Genomic DNA, 21,150 nt, shown 5'->3' with positions numbered 1-21,150 from the left:
CAACCTGAAATGGCTATTGAAGAAGGTTAATGAATAAATTGCAAATCAAGATTACAGCTGAACATTAATAAGACAAAAATAGGGGTGTGCATTTGGGTTAGGAAATATTCAGAATTCACTAAATAATTGCATATTTGGATAGTTCCAAATATATCCAAATATGAATATAATAGTCTCAAATATCTGTAATTATAATCCCTAATATGCAAGAGTCCCATTTACTTCTATAGATTAGAAAGTGAAGGGCTACATTTCTGCTTGCTAAAGAAAGAAGTGAAAGTGAAACCTATTTCTCAGGCAACTGGTAGTAACTTCTCGAGAAATGAAACTTTAAAGACACTATGGCACCAAGGGTAGTGGGGGCAGAGAACTCAGTGTCTCCTGGCTGGGATTGCCTTGGGTTTACCCAAGGGAGGAGGGCCGGGGCAAGAGCAAAATCTATAAATTATATCTGTCTGCACCAATGAAATTTAGAAGCAGGGACAGGCACCAGAAGGTATTTTTTTTTCATATTTATTCTTTCCAAATGAAAGGTGGGCATAGAGGCTTATAAACACCCTGAGTGTTTGCTGTGAGGATATGCTCTGGTGCAATCCTGAACTGCAGCAGTTTTCTGTGTGTCCTTTTCTGAACCCTCAACTTATATTTACATTCTCTACATGTCATTGTATATTAATAATGTAATATACTTCAGAATAAGATTTAGGATTAGTAGATTCATTTACTGATATGTTGCAAATCAAAAAGGAAATATTCTGTTAGGTTTAGGACCCTTTGTGGTATATGAGGCAGGGGAATAAGATTTTCTTATATAGAGACATATCTATTAAGTTAATAAATTCTCTCTCTCTCTCTCTCTCTCTCTCTCTCTCTCTCTCTCTCTGTCTCTCTCTGTGTGTGTGTGTGTGTGTGTGTGTGAGAGAGAGAGAGAGAGAGAGAGAGAGAGGTGTTTTCATTTGAAGGATTTGTCTTCTGTTGTAGCAGAATCAGGTCCTGTTCTTTATGTAGAATCTGCAGGCAGTATGAAATTTGGCTATGGTAGAAGAAGTACTGTAGGCACTTGGGGAGGGCTGCAAGAATCCTGCCTGCACCCGCTGCAGCAGAAGGTAGGGGCCTATCCTCCAGAGACATCACCCCAGAGGAAGGCAAGGGAAGAGTTGGCATGTCAAAGCCCTGCAAGCCAAAAGACACTGATCCGTCATCTTATTGGGCTGAGAAGGATTCTGTCTGAGGAGTTCTGACAAAGGTGCCAGTGGGATTGCTGTCTTGCCCACCAACTAGTGTGCCCAATGACAGTGTGTTCTCTCAGGCAAGGGACATTGTCAGACCACACTGCTCACACCTAGAACCAGGATCTGTGGGAAAAATTACAGTGGTGCCTCGCTTAACGAGCGCACCGTACAACGACGAATCCGCATAGCGATCCCCTTTTCAGGATCGCTAATGCGGAGGCATACTGATCGTTCCAATGGGCAAAACTCGCATAGCGACGATCGGTAAGCGTTTCGCTTACCGATCTTCGCTTTGCGATGCCCGTGGATCAGCTGTTCGGCGGTTCTAAAATGGCCACCGGACGCCCGAAATGGCCGCGTGCAGCGTTTTCGCGCCCTCCCCTCGCTTACTGAGGGTGCGAAAATGGCTGCCGCTATGGAGGAAACTTCGCTGAACGGTAAGTTTAGGGCCCATTGGATGTTTAATGCGTTCCAACGGGTTTTTATGTTCCGTTTAGCAATGTTTTCACATAGCGAGGGTTAATCCGGAACGGATTAACCTCGCTATGCGAGGCACCACTGTACATTCCTTAAGGTCAACCTACCTTTTCTGGGCTTCCATTAAGTCTCCTTCAAGAAGGAGAAATGGCACACTCTGCTACTGTACTAGGTATGCCATGCTTCAGTCTGCTGCCCCCTCCTCTTTCATTCTTCCAACTGCTGCTCCAAGATTGGGCTCACTCACTCAACTGTGCTCTGCCCCGTGCTGTTGGTACAGTTCCTACTCACCACAGACTATCTGCTGCACCAATCTGCCTGCCAGTACTGCCCAGGGTATTTGCCCACTACCCAGTGTGACCTGTCCTCTGCTTCCCCAGTGCTGGCATTCCCATTCTTCATAGTTCCATCAGTATTTCCATTACGTTTCCAAATAGCTAAGCACTGCTGGCTGTTGGTCCACACCCCTTTTATCTGGCACAATCATTGGGAAGGTGTCAGAGGACACTGGGAAGTCCTTTAAAACTGTTTTGCCTGCTGGCATTTTTTAAAAGGGGGAAATAGTGGCTATGTAGTATTCATATTGAGTATAATGGAATTCCACATATCTGGAAATTCTGATTTTTTAAAATTCAACATTCTGAATCTGAAAGGCTATAATTTAGAAATCCAAATCTGAATTTTGGAGCTAGTGTGCAAGCCAAATAACAAATGATTGCAGAAGAATTATGTCACTAATACGTGACACAAAGAAATCAAAATAGTTGATTTTTTTATACCTCAGTGTAGTTATCAGTCCAAATAGAGACCTGAACCAGGAAATCAAAAGGGTGCCTCTGAAGAAACTAGAGACAATTTCAATATAATGAAGTCTGAACTCTCACTAAAAGTTGAACATTAGTTGGATTGACTTAATAAAGGAAGCCTTGTTTTTTGTTTACAAGAGCTGTTGAAGACAGGACATTTTGGAGGCCATTAATTCATAAAGACATCCTAAATTAGAAATGAATTGATATCACATAACAGTAATAGAATCTAGTGTTGTCAGTCACAAAACGTTATCCCTCTCTCAATGCTGGTATTTACTGTATATGGAGAACATGGAAAAAAGTATCAGAGTTTCGAGTCACACTGTGCCCTTCCAAATCAAAATTACTAATTAATCTTCAGGAGAATCCAAATTGAGATTTGCACAGGTTTGGAGAAATTCCACTTTGATTAAGACATCTCTTCAATCAGAGTCAGTGTTCAGTGTGATATTTATCCAACTGAGAAGAACATCCCTAATATGTGTTTATGACACATCCACCTGCTGTCATTGAGATATAAGCCAGCACTCCTACAAAAGCATAGCCTATCCACTGCTTTTTGACTACCACAGAAGGCTGAAGCTCACAGTAAAAGAAAAGTAGTCACCTGAGTCAAAGAGTGATGAAGACAGGGCTGAGTTACAGACCGTAGCCCTTGCAATGATAATGTGAGAAAAGCATGATTCTGCAACATCCTGTGGTGCCAGAAGATGACAACTTTGAAGAAGCTTCTTTTTTTCTCTCTCACACACAAAAGAAGACACATCTTTTCTAGGATGGTGCAGTAATGCAGCAATATTGAGTGATGTTTTGTATGACATCAGTCAGATACACACAAGTCTCAGCAGACACTAGGTCAGAAGGGCTGTTTTGCCCTAGAGAAGAAGAAATGGCATCTATTGCCTAAAGTGTTTGTGTGTGTTTCAGTAATCTCACTACATGCATGCATGCACACACATATATTTGTTGCCAAATAATTGTTGGGGGGCTTCGAACCAAATATGGAATCCTCAAAAATTACCTATTTCTAGACAAAATATACAGAGTTGTTTAATTGACTGAGAACCGGACAGTACCTGTTGTAACAGGTGTGTTGATTGCCATTTGCATGGCCTATAATATGTCGTCAGGTAGAGGAGCTGCATTCAAAAGAATTCCTTTGGGGCAGAAATGGCTAATACAGCTGTGCAGGTGGGCTAGTTAAGATGAAAGATGGGTTGGTAAGTTTTATTCTGCAAGCATCTGTGATGCTAAGAGGCTGACTACACTTGGATTTAGCCTGCTGTTTGATCTGCTGTAGGGATGGGTTGGTTCATTCTGAAAGGCTACAATTAAGACAATCTTTTTGCTGGAGCAAACCAGCCCTCCCCCAGAGTGGTCCTACCCACACCCTTCTGGCCCCTGTCAGGGTCTTCTACTTTTTGGTGCAGGAAGAACTGCCCTTTTTTTGTTTGTTTCCAGCAGATGTGATCATTGGAAATGGATGAAAGTGAGCCTTCCTCTAATTTGCCAGTACTGTGAAATTACTTAATAAGGCAGCCACTTCAGGATATGGGCAAATTAATCACTTCCTCTTCTCCATGGAGGGGCTGAGTAAGTTGGGGGGGTTTCAAAGTGTGTATTGGATAATGGATATGCACTGCAGCACATAAAAAATGGAATGTTTCCCCTGAAAGTTTATTTGCTTTTCTTTTAAAGATCCTTGTGAGAGTCCAGTCACAGCCAAATTGGGCAGGCTCTTTTCCCTGGTAAGAAGCAGCCTTGCTAATTTTCATTTGCTTTTGACCAGTGAACTTGAGCTGCAATGCTGGGATCCAGTGGATTGAGCTGTGCTGCTGTTCAGTGAATGAAGAGTGAGTGGTGGTGGTAGCAGCAGGGTGTGTGTATTGGTGTGTGCAACAAGGGTTTGTCACCTATACCCAGGTAGGTCTTGTACTGGGGAGGTTAAAAGGATGCGCGCACGCACGCACGCACACACACGCACACACACGCACGCGCACGCGCACACACACACACACACACACACACACACTTCTCCGGGTGAAGGGACACAAGGCAGATCACACATTATAATAATGATAAGTTATTACATTGAAAGCCATTTAATATATAAAAATAACTACCTGTAAACAAAAACATTAGAATAAACATAAATAATTATAGATAATATTGTACTGACGAATAGAAAAAAAACTGCCAGATTTCTGCAGAATAGTACAAATAAGTAAATGGAAATACGTATGTAGTATAGTGGTGCCTCGCAAGACGAACACCTCGCTGGACGAAAAACCCGCAAGATGAAAGCGTTTTGCAATCATGTTGGTGACTCACAAGATGGCTTCTTCTATGGTCGTGCTTCGCAAGATGATTTTTTTTCGCAAGGCCGATGCCTCGCAAGATGAAAATAATTCATTCGTCTTGCGAGGTTTCCCATAGGAATGCATTGCAATAAATTCCTATGGGAAACCGCTTTTCGCAAGATGAAAATTTCGCAAGATGGTGCTACATGCAGAAAGAATTATTTTCGTCTTGCGATGCACCACTGTATATTCATTGCATATGCTGGTGCATTTGATGAAGCTTTTTGTTGCAACCGAATGACTAGCCTAGCTCTGTAGAAACTGAACCTAGAAAGCAGCCCATGACTAGGACAAACACAACTAGGAATGCATCACACCAGCCAAACAATAATATTTTCTAGGAGTATGGAGCCATCTAATATTTGAGGCCACATTTCTGTTATGTGCTTCCTATCTGTTATCAGAGACTCTGGCTTGAAGTGGGATTATGAGAACAATACTCATGCTATTATTTCTTTCATTGTTTCTGTAGTATTTGAAGATGCTAGGTCACAATGGAACAAAGCATTTCTGTAGACTAGCATGTTTTCAGTGCAAACTGCCAACCCGAGAAAAATCAGTGACAACCCACAATGACAACATTCATTTTTCCACCAGTACTAAACAAACTGTTAAAAGTTCTGTTAAACCTCACAGTAGGTGTTACACAAAGAGCCACTGAGCAGTGCCTATTTCCTATATTACAGCCAAAACAATTTCCCACCCAAGTGCAGAGAAGCGAAGAGAGACATAATAACACAAAAATAGAGTGGAATGATAGTACTCAAGCTGAACTGATGCTTTGCACTTTCTTTTATACAAGTCATGGACTATCTTAAGACAGTACAACATCAAACATACATGGCAGATAGAAGCTTTGTAATCTCTCTATAGAAATTAGCCATTCTCATTTATGATCAGAGCAATTCCATACTTCTACAAGAGTTCTCAGTTTGATAAACTATTTATACAAAATTAAGAATTAAATTAATAAGACACAGTGAAATAAAAAGGACTTACGTCCAAATTTAGGTTTAGATTTACCATTCCATATCAAGTTGTTTTCTTCTTTCTATTTAACATGAATTAAACAATAGTAGCATCATGAACAGTGTACTTCCCACAAAAATAGCAAGGCTTCAGTGATGCCACGAAGGCTGAGTGCTGTGGGGAAAAAATCTGGGTGCCTACAGACTCTCCCTTGGCACCTTAAGTCAGTGGCAGATGGTGAAGATGGAATCAATTACCACAGAATGTGGTGAGCTCTCCAACACTGGAGGCATTCAAAAAGACGTTAGACAGCCATCTGCCGGATATACTATAACTTGGATTCCTGCATTGAGCAGGGGTTGGACTTGACCACCCTTCCAACTATCTATGATTCTTTCATTCTAAGACAGAACATTACAAACTGAAATGCTATGCAAGCTGAGGCTCTAGACACTGGCCATCGCTGTTTACTCAAAGTTTACTCAAATGAAGATTGTAGATAGCTAGAATCTTAGATGGCTCCAAGTTTACTTTGCATCATGCCATACACTAACCACAAAATGGGAGCAAAAAAGAAAGAACATTTTCATAAGAGAGAAAGGAGTAGCCAGGATGCTGCAGTTGATGGAAAGAATTCAGAGTAGTCACATTTTGAGAAATATATTATTCTTAATAATAATCCTTCATGGATTGCTGCCTTGTCGTGGCGATGGGGCTTGAGTAACTCAGAGAAGCTATGCGCTATGCCGTGCAGGGACACCCAAGACAGACAGGTCATAGTGGAGAGTTCCGACTAAACGCAATCCACCTGGAGCAGGAACTCGCAAGCCACTCCAGTATCTTTCCCAAGAAAAGTCCATGGACAGAAACAAAAGGATAAAAGATATGAGGCTGGAAGATGAGCCCCTCAGGTCGAAAGGCGTCTAACATGCCACTGAGGAAAAGCAGAGGACAAGTACAAGTAGCTCCAGAGCTAATGAAGTGGTTGGGCCAAAGCCAAAAGGACGCTCAGCTGTGGACATGCCTGGAAGTGAAAGGAAAGTCCGATGCTGCAAAGAAAAAGACTGCATAGGAACCTGGAATGTAAGATATATGAACTTTGGGAAGCTGGAGGTGGTCAAACAGGAGATGGCAAGAATAAACATCGACGTCCTGGGCATCAGTGAACTAAAATGGACAGGAACGGGCGAATTCAGCTCAGATGATTATCACATCTACTATTGTGGGCAAGAATCCCGTAGAAGGAATGGAGTGGCCCTCATAGTCAAAAAAAGAGTGGGAAAAGCTGTAATGGGATACAATCTCAAAAATGATAGAACAATGTCAATATGAATCCAAGGCAGATCTTTCAACATCACAATAATCCAAGTTTATGCACCAACCACCATTGCTGAGGAGACTGAAATTGAACAATTTTATGAAGATTTACAACACCTTCTAGAACTGACACCAAAGAAAGATGTTCTTCTCCTTCTAGGGGATTGGAATGCTAAAGTAGGGTGCCAAGAGATAAAAGGAACAACAGGGAAGTTTGGCCTAGGAGTTCAGAATGAAGCAGGGCAAAGGCTAATACAGTTTGGTCAAGAGAACAAGCTGGTCATCACAAACACTCTTTTCCAACAACACAAGAGGCAACTCTATACATGGAAATCACCAGATGGGCAATATCGAAATCAGATTGATTATATTCTCTGCAGCTGAAGATGGAGAAGCTCTATACAGTCAGCAAAAACAAGACCTGGAGCTGATTGTGGCTCTGATCATCAGTTTCTCATAGCAAAATTCAAGCTTAAACTGAAGAGAGTAGGAAAAACCACTGGGCTAGTCAGGTATAATCTAAACCAAATCCCTTATGAATACACAGTGGAAGTAAAGAACAGATTTAAGGAACTAGATTTGGTGGACAGAGTGCCTGAAGAACTTTGGATAGAGGCTTGTAAGATTGTACAGGAGACAGCAACAAAAACCATCCCAAAGAAAAGGAAATGCGAGAAAGCAAAGTGGCTGTCCAACGAGGCCTTAGAAATAGCAGAGAGGAGAAGGGAAACAAAATGCAAGGGAGATAGGGAAAGCTACAGAAAATTGAATGCAGACTTCCAAATAATAGCAAGGAGAGACAAGAGGGCCTTCTTAAATGAACAATGCAAAAAAATAGAGGAAAATAACAGAAACGGAAAAACCAGAGATCTGTTCAGGGAAATTGGAGATATTAGAGGAACATTTTGTGCAAAGATGAACATGATAAAGGACAAAAATGGGAGGGACCTAACAGAAGCAGAAGATATCAAGAAGAGGTATCAAGAATACACAGAGGAATTATATCAGAAAGACTTGGATATCCCGGACAACCCAGACAATGTAGTTGCTGACCTTGAGCCAGACATCCTGGAGAGTGAAGTCAAGTGGGCCTTAGAAAGCCTGGCTAACAACAAGGCCAGTGGAGGTGATGACATTCCAGTTGAACTATTTAAAATCTTAAAAGATGATGCTGTTAAGGTGCTACATTCAATATGCCAGCAAGTTTGGAAAACTCAGCAGTGGCCAGAGGACTGGAAAAGATCAGTCTACATCCCAATCCCAAAGAAGGGCAGTGCCAAAGAATGCTCCAACTACCGTACAATTGCACTCATCTCCCACACTAGCAAGTTTCTGCTCCAAATCCTCCAAGGTACGCTTCAGCAGCATGTGGACTGAGAACTCCCAGAAGTACAAGCCGGATTCCGAAGGGGCAGAGGAACTAGAGACCAAATTGCAAACATGCACTGGATTAGAGAGAAAGCCAGAGCGTTCCAGAAAAACATCTACTTCTGCTTCATTGACTATGCAAAAGCCTTTGACTGTGTGGACCAGAGCAAACTAAGGCAAGTCCTTAAAGAAATGAGAGTGCCTGACACCTTGTCTATCTCCTGAGAAACGTATATGTGGGACAGGAAGCAACAGTTAGAACTGGATGTGGAACAACTGATTGGTTCAAAATTGGGAAAGGAGTATGACAAGGCTGTATATTGTCCCCCGGCTTATTTAACTTATATGCAGAATACATCATGCGGAAGGCTGGACTGGAGGAATCCCAAACCGGAATTAAGATTGCCGGAAGAAAGAAATATCAACAACCTCCGATATGCAGATGATACCACTCTGATGGCAGAAAGTGAGGAGGAATTAAAGAACCTTTTAATGAGGATGAAAGAGGAGAGTGCAAAAAATGGCCTGAAACTCAACATAAAAAAAAAAAAACTAAGATAATGGCCACTGGTCCCATCACCTCCTGCCAAATAGAAGGGGAAGATATGGAGGCAATTACAGATTTTACTTTCTTGGGCTCCATGATCAGTGCAGATGGAGACAGCAGCCACGAAATTAAAAGACGCCTGCTTCTTGGGAGGGAAGCAATGACAAACCTTGACAGCATCTTGAAAAGCAGAGACATCACCTTGCCAACGAAAGTCCGAATAGTCAAATCTATGGTTTTCCCTGTCGTGATGTATGGAAGTGGGAGCTGGACCATAAAGAAAGCAGACCGCCAAAGAATTGATGCCTTTGAATTGTGGTGCTGGAGGAGGCTCTTGAGAGTCCCCTGGACTGCAACCTATCCATTCTAAAGGAAATCAACCCTGAGTGCTCACTGGAAGGACAGATCCTGAAGCTGAGACTACAGTACTTTGGCCATCTGATGAGAAGAGAGGACTCCCTGGAAAAGACCTTGATGTTAGGAAAGTGTGAAGGCAAGAGGAGAAGGGGACGACCGAGGATGAGATGGCTGGACAGTGTCTGTGAAGCAACCAACATGAAATTGACAGAACTCTGGGAGGCAGTGGAAGACAGGAGGGCCTGGCGTGCTCTGGTCCATGGGGTCATGAAGAGTCGGACACGACTAAACGACTAAACGTACGAACGAACGATTATTCTTAATAACTGCATACTGTCAAGTCAATTCTGATGTACAGTGACACTTTCCAGGGTTTTCTAGATAGAGAATACACAGCAGTAGTTTATCATTCCCTTCTTCTGCAGGTGTCCTGGGATTGTACAGCTTGCCTATGACTACAGAGGGCAGCTCTTCTCCCAGGAAGCAAAGTGGGAAATTGAACTGCCAACTTCTGAGTCTGGAGGCAACACCTATATCTAGCCACCTTAGCCAAGATTAGAGTGTCGTCGTCTTCTTCGTCTTCTTCTTCTTCTTCAGAATGAAAAACTACTGAATGGTTCAATTTTAATTCACTACAAAACGAATGTCAATAATAAAAATGGAGTTCATTTTAATTTCTACAAATTAGAAATTGACTGCACGGGCTGGCACTTCTCCCTGGAGGCACAGTGCGGAATTAAATTCCAACCCTCTGGGTCTGAAGCCAGATGTCTAAGCCACTGAGCTATACAGCCTATTGAGATTACTCTTGCCAACAGAGATTTTCCAGAAGGCACTCTGATCATGGCCCCTCAAACCTGGCAATAAAACTGCAAAACTAGTTTTCCTCTGTGTTTCAAGGGTTTACAATCTGAGCACATCTACATCTATCATGTTCTAGGTCTGAATTCAGTCGTTCTGAATATTTGGACTCACTTGTTTTGACATGTAAAGTGGCCCTGAGTATCTTATAAACCTTCTCCCTTATGTACCTACTGATCATTAAGTATAGTGGAGACTCTCTTAATGGTGCCACATTTGCCAGGGTTTCAACAGAAGACATGGCATTCTCATCACAGGCACCCTATGGATTTTCCTCCCCCATCATACATAGTTGGAGCACAGCTTTATAAGATTTTGAAGTCAATAGAAGACCTATTCTCCAAATAAAGATAGAGGAAAAACATCTTTCACTTTAAAGAAAAACATTATAAAACAACCGGAAAAATTGGCAGTAGTTGAACATGCCCTGAAACAAGCTGGACATGAAATTCAATTTCAAAATACATAAGTCATTATGTTAGACTACACAGGGAAGCCATTGAAATCTACAAACACCAGCAGAGCTTCAACAAAAAAGAAGAAAGTCTAAAACTCAATGAAGCTTGGCTTCCAGCACTGAAAAATACAGCCTGCAAAAGATCAACAAACTCTACCCAACCACAATCTGAGTGATCACTGCACACAAAAGACAAGCTAACAACATCCATCAATCACAGTGACAGATCATCTCCCCCCTTATCACAATACATCCATAACAAAAAACACCCTGATCACCATAATCACCCAATCTCCTGAAAAGGACAAAAAACTGATCCCAGAGCTATAAACACTCAACTGTCCCACAAACTAGACCAGAACACAGACGGAGTTCTAGCTCCTGTCTTCTGAAGATGCCAGCTGCAGAGACTGGTGAAACGTTAGGAAGAAAAACCTTCAGAACACAGCCAAACAGCCCAGAAAACCTACAACCACCATTGGATCCTGGCCGTGAAAGCCTTCGAGAATACAAAAACATTATAGTTGATGCTAATACCTCCCTCCCACACAACACTCACCAAAAGCAGAAGAATTTAGATGACAGATAAACTCACCTCCTATCATTGCACAATTTAAAATTATGGGTGTATATAAAATATGGGTAAAATTAAAAGCAAATTAAAATTATAAGAAAATAGAGAGGTTACCTTCCTGTAACCATGGTTCTTCTAGTGGTCCTCTCTGAATCCACACAATTGGGTTTGTTCTGTGCCTGCACAGGGCATCTCAGAAGTTTCTACAGCTTAAAGAAATGTGAGTAGCAGGACGTTCCACTGTGGAGCAGATGCTCCAACCTCCCAATGTCCCCTCAGTTTCTGTAAGAGTCCACTGCTGTAAAAGAACTGCATTAAAAAAGAAAATGTGACAGACAGAGGGGAGGATGTGTGGGATGTGTGGATTCACAGAGGACCACTAAAAGAACCATGGTTACAGGTAGGTAACCTCTCTTCTTCGTGGCCTCTGTGAATGCACACAATTGGGTGACTGACAAGCTCACTTACCAGATGGTGGGACATCATGATAGAAGAGATGTCAGGACCGCTCTGCCAAAAGCAGCATTATTTTTTGCTTGGACATCAAGGCGATAGTGTCTCACAAATGTTGATGGATTAGACCATGGAGCTGCACAGCAGACATGTGGAAGCTCTATTCCCTAGGTTCCCAACCTTTGTTACTCGGATATTTTTGAACTGCAACTCCCAGAAACCCCAGCCAGCACAGTTGGTGGTGAAGGCTTCTGGGAGTTGCAGTCCACAACTCCTGAGTAAGCCAAGGTTGAGAACCAGTGCTCTATTTAATGGTGGAGAGCAGTAGAGGTTGACAGTGCTCTGGTAGAATGAGCTTTTAAACGTTCAGTAAGTGTCTTGCCTGAGAGCTCATAGGCCAACAATATAGTTTGAACAATCCAGCGAGAAATCGTTTGAGGTGAAGCTGGGGCACCCTTATGAGGACCTTGAAAACATAAGAAAAGCTATGGAGACTTCCTGAATAATTTTGTTCTATCAATGTAGAAGGCCAAAGAGCGTCGTACATCAAGCATGTGGAGCCTGCGCTCAAGGAGTGTAGAAGGAGATGGAAATAAAGTTGGTAAAATCAATGGTTGATTGAAATGAAATTCAGAAACAATTTTGAGTAAAAACGATACATCAGAATAGAGGGTAATTTTTATATAGCCTGAACATAATATGTGTGTGTGCAGAACAAGAATAAGATGACGTCATTCCTTCATCCCTGGCTGATGCAATCCACTGCAATATGAAGATTGTCACACCTGTGTGCATGAAGTCACCTCAGACGGGATTGGACCAGACTGATACCAGAATTGTATTTAAGAAATGAACACTGTACAGTCTCTCTCTTCTCCTGTATACTGATGTCTGCATGTCATGCTGCTGGTTTGAATACTGAGCTACTGAAGTGCTGTATGTATGTATATCCTGTATATATTTTGTAAATACACTGCTGAAAAGAAGAAGCTGTTGTGTGCGTTTATCTGCGCTTTACTCTGCGAGAGACAAGATAAAGTCACAGACGCACACTCCCTTAACAGTAACTTTGTCTGGATGAAATTGAAGATAAGCTGGATCTGATCTGAGGGCCACAAGTTCACTGGCACGTTTGGCAAATGTTATTGCTACAAGGAATGATGTCTTTAGATAAAGTAACTTGAGATTAGAAGTAGCCATTGGTTCGAAGGGTGGCCGAGTGAGTACGTTAAGAACAAGCTGTAAGGACCACTGAGAGACAGGGTGTTGCCGTGGGGTGTGTGTGAATATTTTGGAGTCCCTTGAGGAATTTCTTTAAAGTTGGGTGGGAAAAAAGTCTGGCTGAATCAGAATGAGAAGGCTGGTGAGCTAAAACAGCTGAAATGTAAATTTTCACGGTGGAATGGGTTAGTCCAAGATGAAAGAGATGGAGAATAAAGGTAAGTAGGGTCTTTAAAGAAACTGCTGTTGCAGGGAGGTTTTGAGAATGGGTAAAAAAGAGGAAAGATTTCCATTTATTTTGGTATAATTTTAGGGTAGATGGCTTTCGAGCTCGATCTAATACGTTTCGTATGGTTGGAGCATCCTCCACACTGTCAGGTGCAGAGTGTCTATGTTGGGGCGGTAAATCATCTCATTGTCCTGGGTCAGAAGGTTGGGGATTGACGGGAGATGGAACACATCAGTCGACATCGATCTCAGGTGGGTGAACCATGGTTGACGTGGCCGTCATGGGGCGATGAGAATAGCATTGGAGTGGAATTGTCGAAGTCGAATGATGGTTTGTTGAATGAGTGGAATTGGGGGGAATAGATAAAGTAGGCTACCTACCCAGTCTGTCATGAAGGCATCTCTGAGTGAGTTTGTGTCGACATTGGCTCGGGAGCAATACCGTTGGCACTTGGTGTTGGTCTCGGAGGCAAAGGGATTGATGGATGGAACACTCCATCGGTGACAGAAGTTGAAAACTTCATCGTTCAGTGCCCAGTCATGTGTCCTTGTGGTAAGACGACTGAGATAGTCTGCAAGACAGTTGTAGTCTGTGGAAACGTGGATGGCTATTGGGAAAATGTGTTGTAGGTAGCACCATTCACAAAGTTTGATCACCAGATACAGGAGCAAAAGGGAGTGGGTACCTCCTTGTTTGTTTACATAGTACAGTGCTGTAATGTTGTCTGTAGCTAGCTGTACTGCTCGTCCTGCAATGAGGGGTAAGAAGGCATGGAAGGCTCTGATGATTGCTAAGAGTTCGAGATGGTTAATATGCAATAATTGTTCTTGTTTTGTCCATAAACCATGTACCTTGTGATGGGCTGGCATCAGTGGTGACCTGTACGGAAAGCTGTAGAGGTTGGAAGGGTCTGCCTACCATCAAATAAAGCAGGAACATTGACCAGGTGAGTTGACTGGCGAGTTCTGATGTTACTATGAGAAGTTTGGAAGGGTGTTGTGTTATGGGATTGAATAGATATAGGTGCCATGATTGTAGGGACCCCATTTTGAGCTTTGTGTGCTGGACAATGGCTCTGGTAGAAGCCATGAGCCTGAGGAGGTGCTGGGCTTAATGCACTGATATCAAAGCTAAAGGTCAGAATGGTCGAATGGCTTGTTTTAGTTTGGTGATTCTCTGTTGGGGGAGAAAGGCTCTGGCTCAAAGGACATCAAAATATGCCCCGATATAGGTGGCAGTTTGTGTCGGCTCAAGGTGAGATTTGACGAGGTTTACTCTGAGACCCAGCTCTTGAAGAGTATCTAGAGATATTTGGGTAGCTTTGACTGCGTCATGATAAGAAGAAGCGACTATTAACCAGTCGTCTATGTATGGGAAAATGGTGATACCTTGCAGTCGAAGGTAAGCTCCAACTAGTGCCATGCATTTGGTAAAGGTTTTCGGTGCCGTGGAAAGCCCAAACGGGAGAGAGCAGAATTGGTATGAGATGTTGTCAAATCGGAATCGTAGGAATTTGTGATGAAGTGGATGAATAGAGATATGGAAGTAGGCATCTTGAAGGTTGATGACAACAAACCAGTCTCCCTGTGAAAGGAGAGGGATAATAGTGTCGAGGGTTAGCATTAAAAAGCATCTGGGTTGAATGAATTTATTAAGATTTCTGAGGTCAAGAATAGGGCAGAGTCCTCTATCCTTTTGGGGGACTGTAAAATACCTGGAGTAGAATCCCTCGTGCAATGTAGGGGAAGAGACTATGAGTATAGCTTGTTTTTTGAAAAGAAGGGAAGAGGAAAGCAGTGTCTGGACCGGGAGTTTTATAATGGTTTTCTACACACCATAAAATTTGAAGTGAAGAAGGGGGTTTGTCCCATGATTCTTCAACTAAGTTGAGCATAGCTGGAATAAAACTCAAATTAAGAGGTGGTGTTTTATCCTGATACAGGTCATCAGACCAGATCTTTTTTCTGAGGTGGTGGTTCCTCTATGTCAAGCTGTAAGGATTTTGCCATTCGCAGATCCTGCTGGGAATAAGATGTAAAATCCTCTGATGGGGATGGAGGATGGTTCTCACCAACATCAGAAGGAGGGGTAGGAAAATTAGAGGGTGATTAGTGGGATGTACCAGATGTAGAATCTTGAGAGGAAAGTGATGATTTTGAGGATGATTGGTGTGGTGGTCTGGTAACTGATGTCGACAATAGTGATGGTAGAGGTGGTTGATGTGTGGTAGGCTTTGATACCAGGTGTTGTTCAGCGTCAGGAGGGGGGAGGCCCCTTGTAGGTGGTAGTAACATGGAGAGAGGTGTGATGTTGAGAGTGCTTGGCTCGTTTGGGTTGTGGTTGAGATTCTGGTACTGGAAGAGTATGCTTAAGGGTTGATTTTGCAGGGATCAACGTATGGTGAGTTGATGTAGGGTAAGCAGAGGTTGAATGGCATCATGGAGGGTGAATATCTTGGTGAAGAAGCATATCTCACTCTTCTTGGTTCATTGTAATAGGCCTGTTCAGTCAGGACTTCAAGATAGTAAGGATCATAGTGATGATATTGGTCTCCATAATCATCTCTGCTCAGATATCGAGATGGCTCGGGATAATAGTACAATACTCTATGTGAGGGAGCATATTGAATTGGAGAGAGGTGTCATCTCTTCGCCTGGTGTTTACAAGGAGAATGATGAGGGGACTCTGAGCCAGAAATCTGAATAGGTATTGACTGATGATCTAGGGCTTGAATGGGCCAAGGCTGGGCTGGAGTGAACATCAGCCGGAGACAGGCCAGTACTCGGTGAGAGGCTAGCAATGGAGGCTGCAGCCTGAGCCACTGTTATGGTTGGATCATTTCTGTCTGAGATTGAACCAGGGGCGTCTCTAGATGACTCCTCAAGAATAGGTAAAGGAATCACCAATTGAGGCAGATCAATTTGAGTCAATTTTGTAGGCTTTTTAGTTTTCATAGTCTTAGTCTTATCTTTCTTTTTCTTAGAGCCGCCCAGAGTAGTCAGTTGACTAAATGGGCAGGGTATTAAATAAATAAATGAACAGATGAGTCATCGAGACGGGTTGGAGCTTTTGACATGGAGGTCGAGCTCGACTTTGAAGCAGACTTCGAAGGATCTTTTTGTCGAGGCGGTGGAGTTGTCAGGCTCAATATCGAGCCAGTGGGTTCTCAGCGTTCTGGATGTGGATTTGGAGATGTGGTCGGATCCATGGAGGTCGGATTAAGGGACCTTTCCCAAAGGTAAGATCGAAGCCTTTGTAGGCATAGTTTCAAGGCGGGCTTAGTGAGCTTTTTGCACTCGGGGCATGAGTGCGTTTGGTGTTGTTCCCCGAAGCCAAAGAGGCAACGGTCATGACTGTAAGTGGGATCTTGATTGTGCAGAGCACACACCGCTTGAAAGGCCCAGGGGGCCATAAAAGTAGGGGAAAGAGGAAGGGAAAGGTGGCAATTGGTGGGGAGAAAAATCACGGGAAGAGAAGAAAACAGCGAATGGGAAATTGAAAAAGGAAACAGATAGTTTACAGAGGAACGTCTAATAAAGGAGATGATTGAAAAATATAAGAGAAATGATGGAAATAGCTGATTAGATTTAAGTACTCGCTCTATTGTTCTGAAATACATCCAACTGAAGTGGTGGCAAAAAGGAACTGAGGGGACATTGGGAGAGTGGAGCATGGGCTCCACTGGGGAATGTCCTACTAATCACATGTATTTAAGCTGTAGAAACTTCAAAGATGTCCTGGGCAGGTGCAGAACAAACACAATTGTGTGCATTCACAGAGGCCACGAATTCAATAGTGTTATCTCAGCCATTTGCTAGACCTTTTGTACACATGGTGGGGCATGAATTGCAATGCACATAAGCACAAAATCATGACTACAAAAGAACTACACAACTTTAATGTTTAAAATGAAGAAACTGAAATAGGGACTTTGTACATCTTGGTTCAATAATCAACCCAAATGGAGACCAGAGCCAAGAAATCAGAAGAAGACTGAGACTAGAAAGGTCAGCAATGAAGAAATTAGAAAAGATCATCAAGTGTAAGGATGTGTCACTGAAGACCAAGACCAAGAATACCCATCTTGTATTTCCAATCACCATGTATGGGTGTGAAAGCTGGATAGTTAAGAATATTGTCAGGAAAAAAAGAGATCTGTTTGAAATGTGGTGCTGGAGGCGAACTTTGCAGATACCCTGGACTGTCAGAAAGACAAACAAGTGAATCCTAGATTAAATGAACCCTGTTCTATGTCTGGAGGCAAAATGTTGACAATAAGGCTATCATACTTTGGGCACATAATGAGAAGGCAGGATTCTCTGGAAAATAAAATAATGCTGGGAAAGGCTGAAGGCAGCAAGAAAGAGGAAGACCAAATATGAGATGGACTGTCTCCCTAAAGGACCCACAGGCTTTAATGTAAAAGAGCTGAGCAGGACTGTTGAGGACCTTTTGGAGATCACTCCTTCATAGAGTCACCATGAATCAGAAGTGACTTGATGGCACATAACAAGTGCTGCATTGATTGAATTTCTCCACAGTTACAGAAAATTTGTCCTGTATTCAAGTAACCCCATTTTACTTTATTATTCTTTGATCTTCTTACTTCACTTGAAAGTCTATTAAGTGACTTCCAGATGGTCCATCTAGAATCTTGTCCTGGTGGGAAACACTCCAGCATTCATCCATTTGGCAAGGTGTATTGTTTTTGTTTTCCACAGGTTTAGCCTAGACTTTTCTGGTTTCATATTTAGACCTTGAGATGTTTGCAGAAAATGTTTCCTCAATTTTAGGTACAATCTAGGGGGTTGGCATCCATGAAATTGATGTGCTTTAGTGCTGAATTACCTTATTTCATTCATTATTTGCTAGCACCTCTCAATGTACTTCTAGAGGAGCAATGCCAATCAAATAATATATCTTTTCAATGCAATTCAGTTTCAGATAGCCAGTAACAATCCTGCATGATTCATTAAGAACTACATCCACTTGTTTGGCATGTGCTGATTTATACCATACAGAGCTAGTATATTCTGCTATGGAGTAACACAAGGACTTGTTGCTCTTATTTGTGGATGTGCACCACAGTCTGACCCAGTCAGTTTCTTAAGTACATTATTTCTGGTGACAATTTTCTGTTTTGTGTTTAGAAAATGTTATTTGTATGTCAGGGTTCAAACCAGCCCATCGGCTGTATTTAAGTTAAGGGAGCCCTATTGTTTTTGATGGTGCTAGCATTTTAAAATAATATTCCCATTTTTTTAAATTCAGGAACAAATAAATAATAATTTGGGGCAAAAAAGAGATTATAGAAAAAATGGAGGTAAACAACTTTTCAGAAAAACCCATTGCATAAACGAACAAAGCAAGCACTCAAGAGAATATAAAATCTTAGACTCACATCATATATAATCCAGACCATATTCTGCCAAGTTTCTAGCTGAATCTCTAAGGCAATTTCATTCACTCAAAAAAGGGATTGCTATTTTAGCTTGCTTCTTAAAAAGAAAGGCCCTGCATGCTATAAGGTCTTCTACATAAAGTCCTACCCCACCACACCCTACAATAGGGTAGTGACTTGCTGCTCAAAGGTGAGAAACACATTTATAGTGTCAGATATGTTCCATCAAAGACTGCCCAAGAGGAGATGGAAAGGCCAATAACAGAATGAGGTGGAACCAAACCTACATTTATGTAGTGAAATGCCAAAAGGTGACATCATTCCTGCCTGTCCATCACAGAAGCTCAAGGGGGGTGAGCCAAGGATAGGGCAGGAGGGGTGGAGTTAGACAGTTAAAGAGACAGCTGGAGATGTGGAATGGCTGTTAGGGTTTAGAAGAGAGAATGAGAGGGTTAGGGATTTGAGCTGAGAGTGTTAGGAGAGGGAATTGAGATAAAAGATATTGAACAAGCAAGAATGAAGTTACTAGTTCTGCCAGAGAGATATTGATTGAAAGTACATAGTAGTTGGAATAAAAGTAATATCATACATAATCCAATCTGTGTTAAAACCTGATACAGTTCTTAAGTGATTTTATATGATTTACCTTTATGATTTGTTTGACAATAAAAGAATACTTAATTAAACCTCTGATTCCTAAATTCTATAACCCTTAGTTTTGGCAGCAGACGGGTATAACATAATTGGTATTAGGAGAATACCTGGTGGCAGTGTGAAGGAAGAAGGGTGTGATCCCTTGTGAAGGCCAAATAAATAGGGACAACAAGGTAGGTCACCACAGTTTGGTTCCCTCACTGTTCCTCCAGTTAATGGAGAGAAAACACTCTGCTGTAGGAATCGAGAGATTCTATGAGATTTGCAAAGTCCCATGGCAATGCAGGTTCCAACACAGACTGCCACCATATAGAGGGTACAGAGCCAGTCTCTGTTGAAACTTGCCCTCCCATGGGGCTTTGTAAGTCTCAGAGACCTCTGGCAGTCCAGTAAAGGCACTTCTCACTGACCAGAGGAGTGGAGAGGAAACCAAATGCAGGTAGAGGAGCCATTCCATCGCATGCTGCTGTGGGGCCTTTACTCCCATCATTTGGCTTGGAAACTTGCTTCAGAATATTTTCCAGCCCTGTGGAGGGTTTTGGCTGGACAGTGGGCTGAAAGGGGAGAGAAAGAGGGAACTACCATTTATCAGTTCTGCTGACAAGCCGTTCTACCAGCAGAAGTGTCGTATTGTATTTTGGTAATTGTACCATTTCTTCAGCCTCATTTCAAACTTGCCCCAAAGTCATTGTCCTTTTTAAACACCTTATGTCTAGCTCTGCCTCCTTGTCAAGTCAGCTTGCTTGTTCTTGCTTGTGGGACAGATTGGATTCTTAGTCCTGTATCTCCAACATCTATCATGGTCTCACCTGGCTTGCTCTACATTCCTCAGTATCTGTTTGTAGCATCCCTACCTCCTCCTCTGATACAGAACCACATTTCTACACATTTTTCTGACTGGTCTGTGTTGCTGTCATGTATACTTTCCCCTTCCAAATTCAACTCAATAATCCCATTTTTAAGTTAACAAACCATTCTTACTTTGTCTACTATCTGTTTCATCACCTAGACATGAATTTCATCACTATAAAATAAATATAGGGGACACGTACTTGCACTTTCTGAAGCTGATAAGTAGATCTTGATCTATGCAAGTTCACATTGAAATGAATGTCAATCTTTAAAGGGCTGTAATATTTTGCCTCCCCACCCCACCATACTTTTGCCAATATCATGAAAAAGACTAACACAGCTACTTCTTCAAACCTGTGCTGAGGTTATTACTTCCCAGACCCAGGCACTAGCTACTCACAGGATCTTTGACTTCTCAAGGTTTAGCTTCAGTTTGCAGCCCATTTCTGAGTCTTTTACGCTCTTTTTAGAATCTCATAAAGAGCAGTCTATTGAGGTTTGGCAATAAAGTAGGATCCCTGTATTCATGGTTTCATCATCGTTGTTTACTCGTTTAGTCATGTCTGACTCTTCGTGACCCCATGGACCAGAGCACACCAGGCCCTCCTATCTTCCACTGCCTCCCATAGTTGTGTCAATTTCATGTTGGTTACTTTGATGACACTGTCCAACCATCTCATCCTCTGTCGTCCCCTTCTCCTCTTGCCTTCACACTTTCCCGACATCATGGTCTTTTCCAAGGACTCTTCTCTTCTCATGAGATGGCGAAAGTACTGGAGCCTCAGCTTCAGGATCTGTTACCACATCCCTATTTACAACATACAAAGGCCTTGTTGCCTTTTCCCCACCACTTTGTGGCCTTTGTCCCACCCCCTTTTATGTTGTATACAGGGTTTGCTACTATCTGCAGTTCTGGCATTCATGGTAGATTATGGAATGGATCCCCCTGTAGATATGGGGGTTGTACTGTATAACACTATCTATGCTTTAGAATTTAATCATTATCAGCAGC

The 21,150-nt window shown here is 42.3% G+C and overlaps 1 protein-coding gene across 6 annotated transcripts in view; it reads right to left on the bottom strand.

The window, feature by feature from the left end:
- Positions 1 to 21,150, bottom strand: part of DCDC1 (doublecortin domain containing 1) — a 443,661-nt gene that overhangs the window by 204,353 nt on the left and 218,158 nt on the right. The gene's annotated exons all lie outside the window — the stretch shown is intronic.

Source organism: Pogona vitticeps, chromosome 1, assembly GCF_051106095.1.
Source record: "Pogona vitticeps strain Pit_001003342236 chromosome 1, PviZW2.1, whole genome shotgun sequence".
NCBI classification, from domain to species: domain Eukaryota; kingdom Metazoa; phylum Chordata; class Lepidosauria; order Squamata; family Agamidae; genus Pogona; species Pogona vitticeps.
The sequence above is the reverse complement of the archived record's forward strand: the minus strand, read 5'-3'. Positions and strand labels throughout refer to the sequence as shown.